General features: G+C 43.5%; 1 long non-coding RNA gene across 2 annotated transcripts in view; it reads right to left on the reverse strand.

Annotated features, from left to right (window-relative positions):
• Positions 1-12599, reverse strand: part of LOC307176560 — an 89776-nt gene that overhangs the window by 57598 nt on the left and 19579 nt on the right. The gene's annotated exons all lie outside the window — the stretch shown is intronic.

Genomic DNA, 12599 nt, shown 5'->3' on the forward strand with positions numbered 1-12599 from the left:
TTTCAGTCCTTGGTGTGAGATAAATACACACACATACACACACACACACACACACACACACACACACACACACAAAACAGCAAGCATATATGCTCGGAAGCTTAAAATCTCGGGCTCAACAATACAAAAGACATTTGAGTCATTTGTCTCAGACCCAGCCAGAACCCACTTCTCCTAACATGAATTCCCTTACCTTTTGAAATTCAGGACAGTAGATATTGAGTTTACCTGGGCTCTTAAACTCAACATGCAACTTAGTTGGAAGAAATTCTCTTTCAAACTGAGAAAACAGCTTCCCTCCAAGTTTAACCAAATCTGAGAAAAGTACAATTTGATTGTTTTTCTTTTCATTCCTTTTCCTTAAATGTATTGGCCAGAATTGTCCCTGGTCTTTAAGCCAATCAGTTGAGCAATATCTGGCCAGACCCCCTTAAAAACACATTCCTCTCTCTTCGCTGTATTTCTCCCATACAGTAAAGTGTGAAATGTTTCATAACCTATGGGGTTTGCACCTGGCAGAGTGGCTCGGCCAGAGCCGTCTGAGCTGCACGTGGCGCCGCCCTTGCCCAAGCAATGCCTCGTGCCCCTCCGTTCTCTAGAAAGCTCTGTGAGTCCACAGCAGATGCTTTACTTGAAGTGTTTCCTCCTGGGGGGAGAAAAAGGCAAAGACTCCTGCCCTTATCTGCTCTTATTCAAAGGCTCTACTAGTTATGGGACAGAATTTCATCAGAAAAGACGGGACAATTAAATAAATTCTGTTTCCCAAAAGTAACCCACAGTCTGGGAATTCCCTGGTGGTCCAGTGGTCAGGACTCCGTGCTCTCACTGCAGAGGGCCGGGGTTCAATCCCTGATCGGGCAGCACAGCCAAAAGGAAGAAAAACAGAAAAGTAACCCACAGGAAACCAGAGTTACCGAGATATCCCATGACTTTTGTTGTTGTTGTGTTCGAAGACGATGTGGACTAAAGCACGACCACCCACCTCGTCACATGAGCCAGAAACCCGGAAGGCACCCACGTCCTCGCCTCCTGGCTTTGTCCCTCCCTGCAGTCAGTCACCTCGTGCTGTTGAGTGTACCTCTCGCCAGCCTGGAATCCCCCCGTGGGCTTTGTCCCCTCACCCCTGCCCCCTGGACTGGCAGTCTCTGTGCTGCAGTCCTGCCTTCCACGTCCCTCCAGCACAGCTGAGGCAGTGAGGGCTCCAAATGCAAATTCAACCAACTCGCCTTCCTAGCAGGCTCCTCGCCACCCGCGCAATAGCGTCCCAACGCCGTGGCGTGGCGCGCAAAGGCCTGCAGGACCGTGCTTCAGCCGCGCCTCTTCTTCCCGGGGACCACACACATCTCACTGCCGTGTGATTAGATGTGCGCGTGTCGGCCTCACCTCCTTCACCGCGAGATCCTTGCGGGCAGGCCCTGTCTCTTTCAGATCGGGACCACCAGCGCCTTACGTGGGAAGAGCTCCCCGACTAAAGGAATCTATAACCTAAAAACTAATTTTTACGCCCTGCCCTAGTCCAGACAGGATTTGAGCTTCAGCAAAGAGTAAAGTCTACAAATACAATCTCCATCGCACTCAGACGGTAAATATACTGACCCCTAGCTTATCTGATGTGTTCACATGGGCTTGTGATCACATCAAATAAGCTGTGAGGTCTGTGACCACCTTCAGCGGGCTTTGCTGTAAACATTAATAATATTAATCATTGCTGCCATCTGATGTATGTATCAAGCACTTCATATTACAGCTCCACAAGTCTCTAAAGCAGAGTTTCCTCTTTCACAGGTGAAGAAGCTACGGCAAGGAAAGGTTAAGAAATGTGTCCAGAGTCACACAATCAATAATGAGAGAAGATTCGGTCCCGGGGACTTTTTCTCTCCAAGGCCCGGGCTCCTCCCGCTGTGTCACGCTGCCTCTCTGTTTAAAGCCTGGCTTCTGACCTGATGAGCGCTGCCAACAGTTTAAAAACAGTTTGCTTATGTCATGGGCAGCAAAGGCTGTGGCAGACACTGCAGTGTGGCCTTAAAGGAAGAGGCTAGAACTTATGCTTAGAGCAAGTACTACCTGAGCCCTGATCACATCTGCCTTTTCCCACTACCCGCACCTCCGGGCTCATACTCAGGAGCCTTAGAAGCTGCCGAAGAGACACCCTGACCGAACCCTGACTATTGGTATCGATGGCCCAAAGGGTACCCTGGAAACAACTGTAAGATCTGCAAGCCCCTGGGAGAGAGGGTTTGCTCCAAACCCCTTTGCAACTCACCCACGACAGGATATCTGGTCTGCTTTCTAGGGACGGAATCAGTCCCGGAGACTCTCAGGACAGAGGCGGCACACCGGGGTTCCAGGCTCTGGGGATGGGGGTGTGGAGGGAGAAGCTGCGGAGATCACTCTGGGGAAAGACGCAGTGACTTAGGTCCCTGTGAGCCAAGCGGACCGACCCCTAGATGGGAAGAGCTTCAGGCCGGCTTGTTGCAGCAAGCACTCTGCTCCCCCTGGATAGCTAGCGTGTTCCAAGAGCCCACCTCATTGCTGCAAAAGGCAGAGAGAAGTTCCCAGCCAGGAGTCAGGCAAACCCCCAGCCAAGACCCGGCAGCACGCTGTAGGGGGGTGACTGAGGCTGGCAGACCAGGGGAGGAGGAGAGAGGAGGGAGCTGTTATTTACTGTGCCAAGTCCTAGGGGTTAGGCCCTGAACCAAGATGAAAAATACTGCTCTCGCCTCACTCAAAACCACTCCAACCTCCTTCTAGCAAGACTTCCTATGCACTCAAGTCTGTAACGCTAGAGATCTTCCAACTCCCCTGCCCTGGGGTTTCCGTAAGTAACCTCCCAGGTCAATTATAAGAACAATAGCATCTTTTTCCAGGCTTACTCCCTGCTCCAGGTGCAGGATGTAGTGTGAGACTGTTCGTGGCCACCACGCTGCCCTCCGGAAGCACAGAGGTGGGCGTGCTCTGGAGCTTCTCCAGCAGGGGTGACAAAGGCACTAATGTCTAGTCAGTCTCTAGCCTCACGGGTACCGAGCAGCACCAACACAGCTTCCTGGTTCAGCAGCTTTCCTGTCTGCAGCAGAGGCAGTGTGGCCCGGGCAGCAACTACCTGCCCAGGCCAGTTCTGCAGCATGGCTCTGGGAGCTGGACCTGGACGCCCTGCCTGGAGCCTCCTTCTCCAGCCACCATCCTGTAACCCAGTGGTTCTCAGAGGGAGATTACTGGACCAGCAGTATCAACAGTAACTGGGAACTAGTTATACATGCAAATTCTTGGGCCCCACCTCAGACCTGCTGAATCAGAAGCTCTGGCAGTGTGGCCCGGTAATCTTGGCTTTAACAAGCCTTTCTGGTGACTCTGACGCATGTAAAGTTTAAGAACCTGTGCTACAAGCCAAGAGCCTACAGTCAATCCACTTTGGCAGAAACCAACTAGAGTGGAGTCTGTTGTCTGCAACTTAACCCGGACTGAATCACAGTTCCTGCTCTCATGTTGTCCATAAGGAACACAATCAATTATAACAAACAGCAGGATGTTCTGGAGAAGGACAAAATACACTCACTTCACCCAGTCAAAAATGGTGATCTCCCAACTTCTTTTATTATATAGCCTTCTCAAAATTTTTGAACATCTACCCTCAATAGTTACACTTATTCCTAAATTTTATAAAAACTCTATTAATATATCATAAAACACATATAAACAGGACCTTAGCAGATGAGATTTTTAAATGAACATAAAACAAAACTTCTGTTTTCATCCTGCACCCCTTTGGGTGATACTTTTAGTGATCACTGGTCTAGAATGTAGGAAAACCTTCCAGCAGAAGTATAGCAGAATCAAAGAAACCTAAAAGATGGTGAATGATACATTTGTGGAAATGTAAGTAGACAACAGTGACTGTAAAGAAGGAGGGGGTAACCAGAGCTGATGATGATGACAACAATAAATAATATTATTGAGCAAATAACATTGTCTTTAGCTCTGAAAGCAACCCTATGAAGTAGAATTATTACCTCCAATTTTTAGGTTGGGAAATGGAGGCTCAAACGTCTCCTGTCTAGTAAGAGGCAGAGCTGGGTTTTAAAACCATAGTCTGAGTCTTTCTACTGGCAGTTTCTGGCTTGGGCTACTGTGTGGTTGGTAGAGCCATTGGTTGGGGCAGAGAATTCCAGAGGGAAGATGATAAGTTTTGTTTTGACGTCTGAGGTACCCATGAGATATCCCAGTAGAACTATCCAATACACAACTTAATATATGACAAAGATGCTGAAACAACTGAACATCCATATGTAAAAAAAAAAAAGCACTTTGATTCATACCTCATACCATATATAAAAATTAACTTAACATGGGCATAAACCTAAATGTAAAACCTAAATCTATGTTTTGAAGAAAACATAGGAGAAAATTTTGGTGACAAGATTCCGCAAACATTTCTTAGATATGACACCAAAAGCACATTCCATAAAAGAAAACATTGATAAATTGGATTTCATCAAAATTTTAAATTCTGCTCTTTGAATGACACTACTGAGAGAATGAAAATAAAAATCACAGACTGCAGAAAATATTTGCAAAGTATGTATCTGTACCTGTATCCAGAATACATAACGAACTCTCAAAACTCAATAGGAAGAAAACAAACAACGCAATTTAAAAATAGGCAAAAGATTTGAGTGGACACATAATTTAAAAGGAGATACATGATGGGGACTTCACTGGTGGTCCAGTGGGTAAGACTCCGTGCTCCCAGTGCAGGGGGCCCAGGTTCGATCCCTGGTCAGGGAACTAGATCCCGCACACATGCCACAACTAAGAGTCCGCATGCCGCAACGAAGATCCCACATGCTGCAACTGAGACCCGGAGCAGCCAAAATAAATAGGTAAATAAATAATTTTAAAAAGGAGATATATGAATGGCAGCGATCGATGCTCAACATCATTAGGGAAATGCAAATTAATATCATAATGATATACCACTACATACCTATTAGAAAGGCTAAAATCAAAAAGACCAACTATACTAAGTATTGGCAAAGATGGAGAGAAACTGGAACTCTCATATACTGCTGTTGACAATGCGAAATGGTACAGCCATTTTGGAAAAAGTTTGGCAGTTTTTAAAAAGTTAAACGCACCTTCCATATAAGCCAACCAGGCCACTTCTATGTATCTTCCCAAAAGAAAGAAAAGCATGTGTTCATACAAAGACTTGTGCATAAATGTTTACAGCAGCTCTATTCAGAGTCTCAAAAAATTATAAACAAAAAAATTGATTAAACCAGGTGAAAAAAGGAGATAAAACCATTATGGTTGAAGATAATAACTTGGTATCGTCAAGAATCAACTAAAATCAAGATCATGTTCTTGAAACCCCCGTTCTAGGATACTCCAACATTAAGAAATTAAACCCTTATAGGAAAAAAATAGGGAAATTTATCATCAGCAGAAAAGTTATTATTATTTTCATATTTTTAAAATAAAATAACATGGATAAGGCAGTAAGTAAAGACAATGTGGCACTTCATCACTTTATATTCCTATTAATAAATGAAAACTTATTTTTTATTAGAAAGAAACTGTAAACAAACTTTAACATGTCCTTTCACAGGTAAATGGATAAACTGTGGTGTGTCCATCCCAAGGAATACTACTGAGTCATGAAAAAGGAATGAACTATTGATACACACAACGACCTGGATGAATGTCCAAATCATTATACATAGCGAAAGAAGTTACACAAAAAAGAGTGCATACTATATGATTCCATTTCTATAAAACTCTAGAAATGGCAAATTAATCTACAGTGACAGAAAGAAGATTGAGTGGTGGCCTGGAAGTGAGGGAAGCAGGAGGGGCAGAGAGATTACAGACGAGCTGGAGGAAACTTTGAAGATGACAGATACGTTCATTATCCTGATCATGGTGATGTTTTCATGAGTGAAGATAGATGTCAAATTTTATCATACTGTCCATTTAAAGTATATATAGATTAGGGTTTGCTAATTATCCCTCGATTAAGCTGTTAAAAAGGAAAAGTAAATTAAAACAAAAAGTCCCTCAATTTACATGGTGATTTTTTTAAAAAAAAAGATTATTCACAATAACCTTTGTGAAGTGATTGATTAAAAATCACAGTGCAGCTATGATGAAACTGTGGATTGGTCTGCTAGGGCCCCCATGACAAAGCATCACAGACCTGGTGGCTTAAACAGCAGAAATGTATTGTCTTACAGTCTGGAGGCTAGAAGTCCAAGGTCAAGGCGTCAGCAGTGTTGGTTTTTTCTGAGGCCTCTCCCCTTGGCTTGTAGATGCCACCTTCTTCCTTGTCCTCACAGGGTCTTCTCTCTGCACATGTGCATGTCTGTGTCTTAGTCACTTCTTCTCATGAGGACATGAGTCATATGTGATTACAGCCCATCCTAATGGTCTCAATTTAATTTAATCACCTCTTTAAACACTCTGTCTCCAAATACAGTCATGTTCTGAGGTTCTGGGGGTCAGGGCTTCAACATATGAATTGGGGAATAAGACACAATTCAGCCCATAATAAACCACGTTTCCATTTATATTACAACACTTACCGCACAGTTCATTTAGACATGGCCTAATTTCTTTTAGGATGTTTTGGTTATATGATTTGCATGATTCATAGAAGAGAGATTTTCTTGAATTAGCAATTCTACTAAACTACCAAAAGCTGTACCTGAGCCTCTAAAAAAACCCCAGACAGACAAGAGATAAACAGGCAGGAGGAAATGTGATCTTTGGGGAGGTGGGTTGGTGGGGGAGACAGGGTTGGAGACATAAAGGAAGGCCTGGCAGTTATCCCTTCCAGTGACATCCAGTAGGAATGAGAAAAGAGACAGGATCACAAAGTTGGTTTCCCTTTATCTCAGGTCCTGGCTTACCATCAGTCTGCCTGGATGGACCCACATGAGGTTTCTGTCTCGTCTGGTCTGAGGCCTATTAGTCCCCGGTAACTGGAGAGACACCGCCACCTCCAAAGGAAAATCGTGACTTTACGACTTGAACAAACGGCCACATTTCCAGGCAAAGCGCCTTCCTGGCCGCGAGGCCAAACTGGCAGCTGCTGCGTTTGTGAGCCCCCCTTTCTGTAGATGCCAAGGGCAGGAAATTCAAGCCAGAAATTCAGGCAGGTGGGGAGATCAGGTGTGGTGTGAAGCAGGATACCCAGCGGAAAACCACCTGCCGAGTGAGGCCCAAGCGTGGGCCTTTGAAAAGCCCTGGCTCACTAGTTCACACACTGAACTGTGTTTTTGTTCAGATGAGCTAATAAAGTTCGATTTAGAATCTGCATGGGGTTCTAGATTTCAAAGCATTTTTACTGGACCTGTGATGAAAATGTCCCCTTTGGTGTGAGACCCTTGGACTTGTATGTGGAATCGGGGAGCAAATACCTTACCTTGGGCTGGAGTTGAATTACCTGTAAACTGATAACGTGAGTGAGAGATAAACATCCTTTTGGCTGTCAGATATGCACCCCTACCTTGTACTACACCCAAAAGAATCATAGTCCCTTTTCCAGAGATGTTTATTTTTGTTTTGTTTTCTTTTGCGATATGCGGGCCTCTCACTGCTGTGGCCTCTCCCGTTGCGGAGCACAGGCTCCGGACGCACAGGCTCAGTGGCCATGGCTCACGGGCCCAGCCGCTCCGCGGCATGTGGGATCTTCCCGGACCGGGGCACGAACCCGTGTCCCCCGCATCGGCAGGCGGACTCTCAACCACTGCGCCACCAGGGAAGCCCCAGAGATGTTTTTAAAAGAAAAGGTAAATTACTTCATTTAGTTACATGTTTGACAACCCTCCCATACGTTATTCCAACGCTGAGGTGGAAACAGGAGGATCCGAGGACCCAGCTGTGTCGCCAATTTGGGGGATTGATTTTGCCCTCTCCAGACCACCTTCCTTCACAGGGAACTGCTGCTGATTCTTTGATTTCTACCTAAACCCTCACAGAGTAAATTAAGAAGCAGGAAGACCTTAATACGGTATTTGAGCTGGACTTAAGATCAAGTGGGCAACTAGAGAATTATGATTATTAAGCATTATGATTTTATTGATAATTATTATGGTGACCATTTATTATCTGCTATGTGTCAAGCACTGTTCTAGAATATAATTATAGAATTTAATTCTCACCATAGCAAGAAGTAGATAATAATATTCACCATTTTTACATCAACAAAAGGTTTAAGGAAACTCCTTGCCCAGGGACACAGAAATCTTAAGCAGCAAAGCTGAATTCAGCCCTAGACTCGTCTGATTTCAAAGCCCACCTCTTGCTTCTCCACCACCTCTCACTTTTCAAAAAAAAGGCCTTAAAATATATTTTGGATTGTGTTTGACTGTTGTTATTTGGTGAGCTATCTTTGTATGTCTATTTAGAATGTAAGCTCCTTAATACGAAAAGACTAGGTCTTTTTCTGGCCTTGTTTAGCAGAATACACATTTGTGTCTTTAAAATGTGACTTAAAGGTCTGCATCTGACTCGATTATTGTACCAACATGAGGCTCCTGGTTTTGACAATGGACTGTTGTTATATAAAATTGTATTGTCGGGGAAGCTGAATGAAGTGTACGTGGGACTTCTCTGTACTACTTTGCAACTTTTTAGGAGTCTTTAGTTCAAAATAAAAGTATTTTTTAAATGTTACTTGATAATGATAATAAGGGGCACTGTGGTATTAGAACAAACAGAACCTGGGTGCCAGGTTCTAACGCGGCCCTTCAGTAACTGCTCTGTGTGGCTTCGGGTAAGTCCTATGTCCACCTGAGGCCTGGCAAAGTCCAGATGGTGTCCGAGTCCCATCTGAGCCTTGAGTTATAATTTCTGTTGTTAAAAAAATACATTCTACAGGAGTTATTAAGTGACCATGTTGGGATTTGAACTTTTGATGGCTGGGTACCAACCTATATTCTTTCTTCTATAAAACACTGGAATAGAAGTTTCTGTGACCGCAGAGATGATTTGTACTTGTTCCGATTAATTGCGGCTAGCTGCTAATAACTGCTAATTGCTAATAATTGTGCAAATAATTGCTAATTAGTAAACTGTTAAAGTAGCATTTTGGAATTCCCAGGACCTTCTGACTGTAAAAAAAAAAGAAAGAAATTTTAAATCTTGGCTAGGAAAAAAGAAAAAACAACATTCTAGACTTCCACTTTTGGATGCCAGAGTATATATACATCTAACTTGCTCCCTCCCAAAACACACTAAAACTATAGTAAAGAGATTTTTTAAAGACATATCCACAAGGACAGGCAGGACAGGAGAAGAGACAACAGCAAGGAAATTACAGAAGCTGGGAGGCGGATGAGTGAGCGATGAAGGATCGACAGGCCTGGAGCTGGCAGCAGATAAAGCTAAGGACGAACTCATTTCACACTCCCGAACCTTCACGAAGCCCAGAAACCAACAGCACCAGGTGCCTCTGGAGACGGGGACACAAAGAGGGTGGCTAAAGGCCTGGGTGAAAACCCTGGAGACACAGATCTCTAGACTGCTTTCCCCACTCTGCACCACTGGGAGACAGCTTTTCCCCATCCGACCAGAGAGGAGAGATTTCACGCTCTTAAGAGTGCAAGATAGAAGTGTGTGGGCTGGGAAGTTGAAAACCAAGAAGGGTAAATGACTGTACACACAACGAACGCTGAGTGCTGAGACCTCCCTCCGTCCTCCCCCAGCTTAGCTCCCAGAACACGGGCAGGCAGGTCTAACGCTTCCAGGCAGGAGGCTAAAATTCTGCTATGGAGAATCTGACCAGCCCAAGAAAAACAGGCCCAAGATATTGAAGTTAGGGAATGCTCAACAAATGGTCCACCCAGCCAGCTTGCCCCACAGGGAAGCTCACACTCAACAAATCCTGCCTGGAGCTCAGAGCTTCCAGTTAGTTTTTTGGTTCTAACTCTATCATGAAGACAGATAGAAAACAAACAAGTGGAAAAAAAGCAACTGGGAGTTTATGCAGGGAGAAGAAAACTTTCCCCCAAATAACTAATATCCTCAGAGAGTTGACAGAGGAGATATGCAAAAGGAACAGAGTGCTATTAAAAGAAGAGACATGTAGAGAACAACAGCAGAAAGAGCTCTGGGAATTAAAAACATGAGTGCACAGATGACATTAAATAGAGAGGCTGGAAAAAAAAGCTGGTGGGAAGTATCCCAGAAACCAGAGCAAAAAGACAGAAAATGCTAGTGAAAAGAAAAATAGAGGATGAGTCCTGTGAGTGTGATGTTTAAATAACAGAAAAAGTCTCAGAAAGAGAGACAAGAGAAACAGAAAAGAGGAAATCGTTAACAAGACTATTCAAGAAGTTCTCCCGGAACAGAAGTACAGGAGATTCCAGAATGAAAGTGTCTACCAAGTACCCAACACAATGGATGAACACAGACCAACGAACATTGCTGGGAAATTTCTAAACACTGGAGACCACTGGGATCAAACAAGATCCTACGGGTTTCCATAAAGATAAAATAGGCCAAATACAAGGATCAGGAAACACACTGACCTCAGGCTTTTAAAAGGAAAAAGACAATGGACAGAGAGGGTCCAGTTCTAGGTAAGACGCCAAACGGATCCTCCACCCAGACTCTCCTGTGGATTGCCCTTATAAAACCTGGACAGAATGACACAGCAGCTGTTAGAGGAATCTGAAAAGTAAACAGTAACAGGCAGACTGACAAAGAAGACTAGAATCCAAAGTACCACTAAACCAACAGTGTAAGCATCATTCTTTCCTCTGGAATATCCAGCTTTGACTCAAGGCAGTGTGACAGTCATGGCACCAATAGCCTGGAGTGCCAGAAAATGGAATATCATTCAGCAATAAAAAGGAACAAATTCTGGATTCATGCAATAGAATGGATGACTCAGATGCATTTTGCTAAATGAAATAAGCCCGATGCAAAAGAGTATTACATGGTTCCCTTTATTGAACATCCTGGAAAAGGCCACACTATAGGGACAGAAAACAGTTCAGAGATCACTAGGAGACAAGGTACAGGGAGGGACTGACCATAAAGAGGAAGCATGAGGGCATTTTTGTGATAGAATTATTCTGCATCGTAACTGTAGTGGTAGATACACAACTCTATGCGTTTGTCAAAATCCATAGACCTGTATGTACACCACAAAGAGTGAAATTTGCTACGTGTAAATTTAAAAACAAAAACAAAAAAAAACCAGGATGTGGGAGTGACCCCACAAAAATTGAAGCCGTAACAAATTAACTTAAGTGTCACCGATGAATAACATAACCACACGGAAAGGGGTGAAAGAAAAGAACTTTTGGAGCTTTGAAAACGGTATTTAACAGGATACTGTCAGGTTTAAGAGAAAAAGCACTCTACACAAATGTAATACCTACTGCAGGCAGTAGATCTGCTTTTCAGGGGGGATGGGCTAGCACTTCTCAAATTACTTCATGTGCACACTAGGGTTGCACAACACAGTAAATACCGTGTAGATCATGAGAGCCAGGTTTCTCATTGTCAGAGAAAGAAGTTACAAATAGGGAAAGGGGGGAAGGTTGGAATGAACTTTGTGGTGCTGGGTTAGAATCAGAGGTATCATATGAACTCATGCGATTTACGTTGTGATTTAAGTATGTATACAGATTGATAAAGAAGGAAAGAAATATGCGTATATACATGGGTCATTAGACATACATACATTTCCTAGCCCCGGCTCCTGTGAAGACCTAGAAGCAATGACACCACAATAACAGTGAGCACACCTAGTGCCTGGACGTTGGTCTCTAGAGACGATGATTTATTAAAGGGAACCAGGGGTCCTTGGAGAAGTGGTAGATGCAGCTGGGAAAGCGCACATAAATGAACCTGGAGTATCTCGTGAGGTCAGAAGGTAAGAAAGTGCTCAAAAAAGGATGGAAGGACGGACTGAAATAACACAGAAACCAACCTGAAAGTGTTCGCAATGGCCAAAACTGGAACAATTCAAAATATAATATAAATGACGGTATAATTAGATTAGCGCCCGTAGGATAAAATAAATACCCACGAGTCCATTCTAATGTATATACATACATACACGGGGGGAGAAGAGGCAGCTCTTCCTTACAGAAGAATTCCAATTAACAAATGTAGAAGAAATGAGAAAAATATAAAATCACCATTAGAAAACCACAGTAATAACTGATACAGGCAAGAGTCACCAATGAATGCTACAATTAGTGAACAACAGCTTGAAGAGAAACGGGATATTTGCATAATCTAACAGTATCTCCCCCCGAGATATTTATTAACTAAAAAAGGAAAAATAGTAACTTTACCCAGTCTCTTAGGCAAATGAGGAAGGTAAACACCACCAGTAATAAGAATTATCAACATCACGAATCCCTTGACAGGATACACTGAGAAGGGCACGTTCCTTCTGTCGCATCCTTGCTAAGAATTCATCATGAGAAATCAACAGACAAACCAACCCGAACGGAGGTTCCGTTATGTTCTACAAAAGAACGGACTGGTATTCTTCAATAGTGACAAATTCATGAAAATGATCAGGTAAAGACTGAGGAACTGTCACAGATTGGGAAAAACTAAGCAGAAGTAACATCTAA

The sequence above is a fragment of the Stenella coeruleoalba genome (genome assembly GCF_951394435.1).
Source record: "Stenella coeruleoalba genome assembly, chromosome: 18".
Taxonomy (NCBI): Eukaryota; Metazoa; Chordata; class Mammalia; order Artiodactyla; family Delphinidae; genus Stenella; species Stenella coeruleoalba.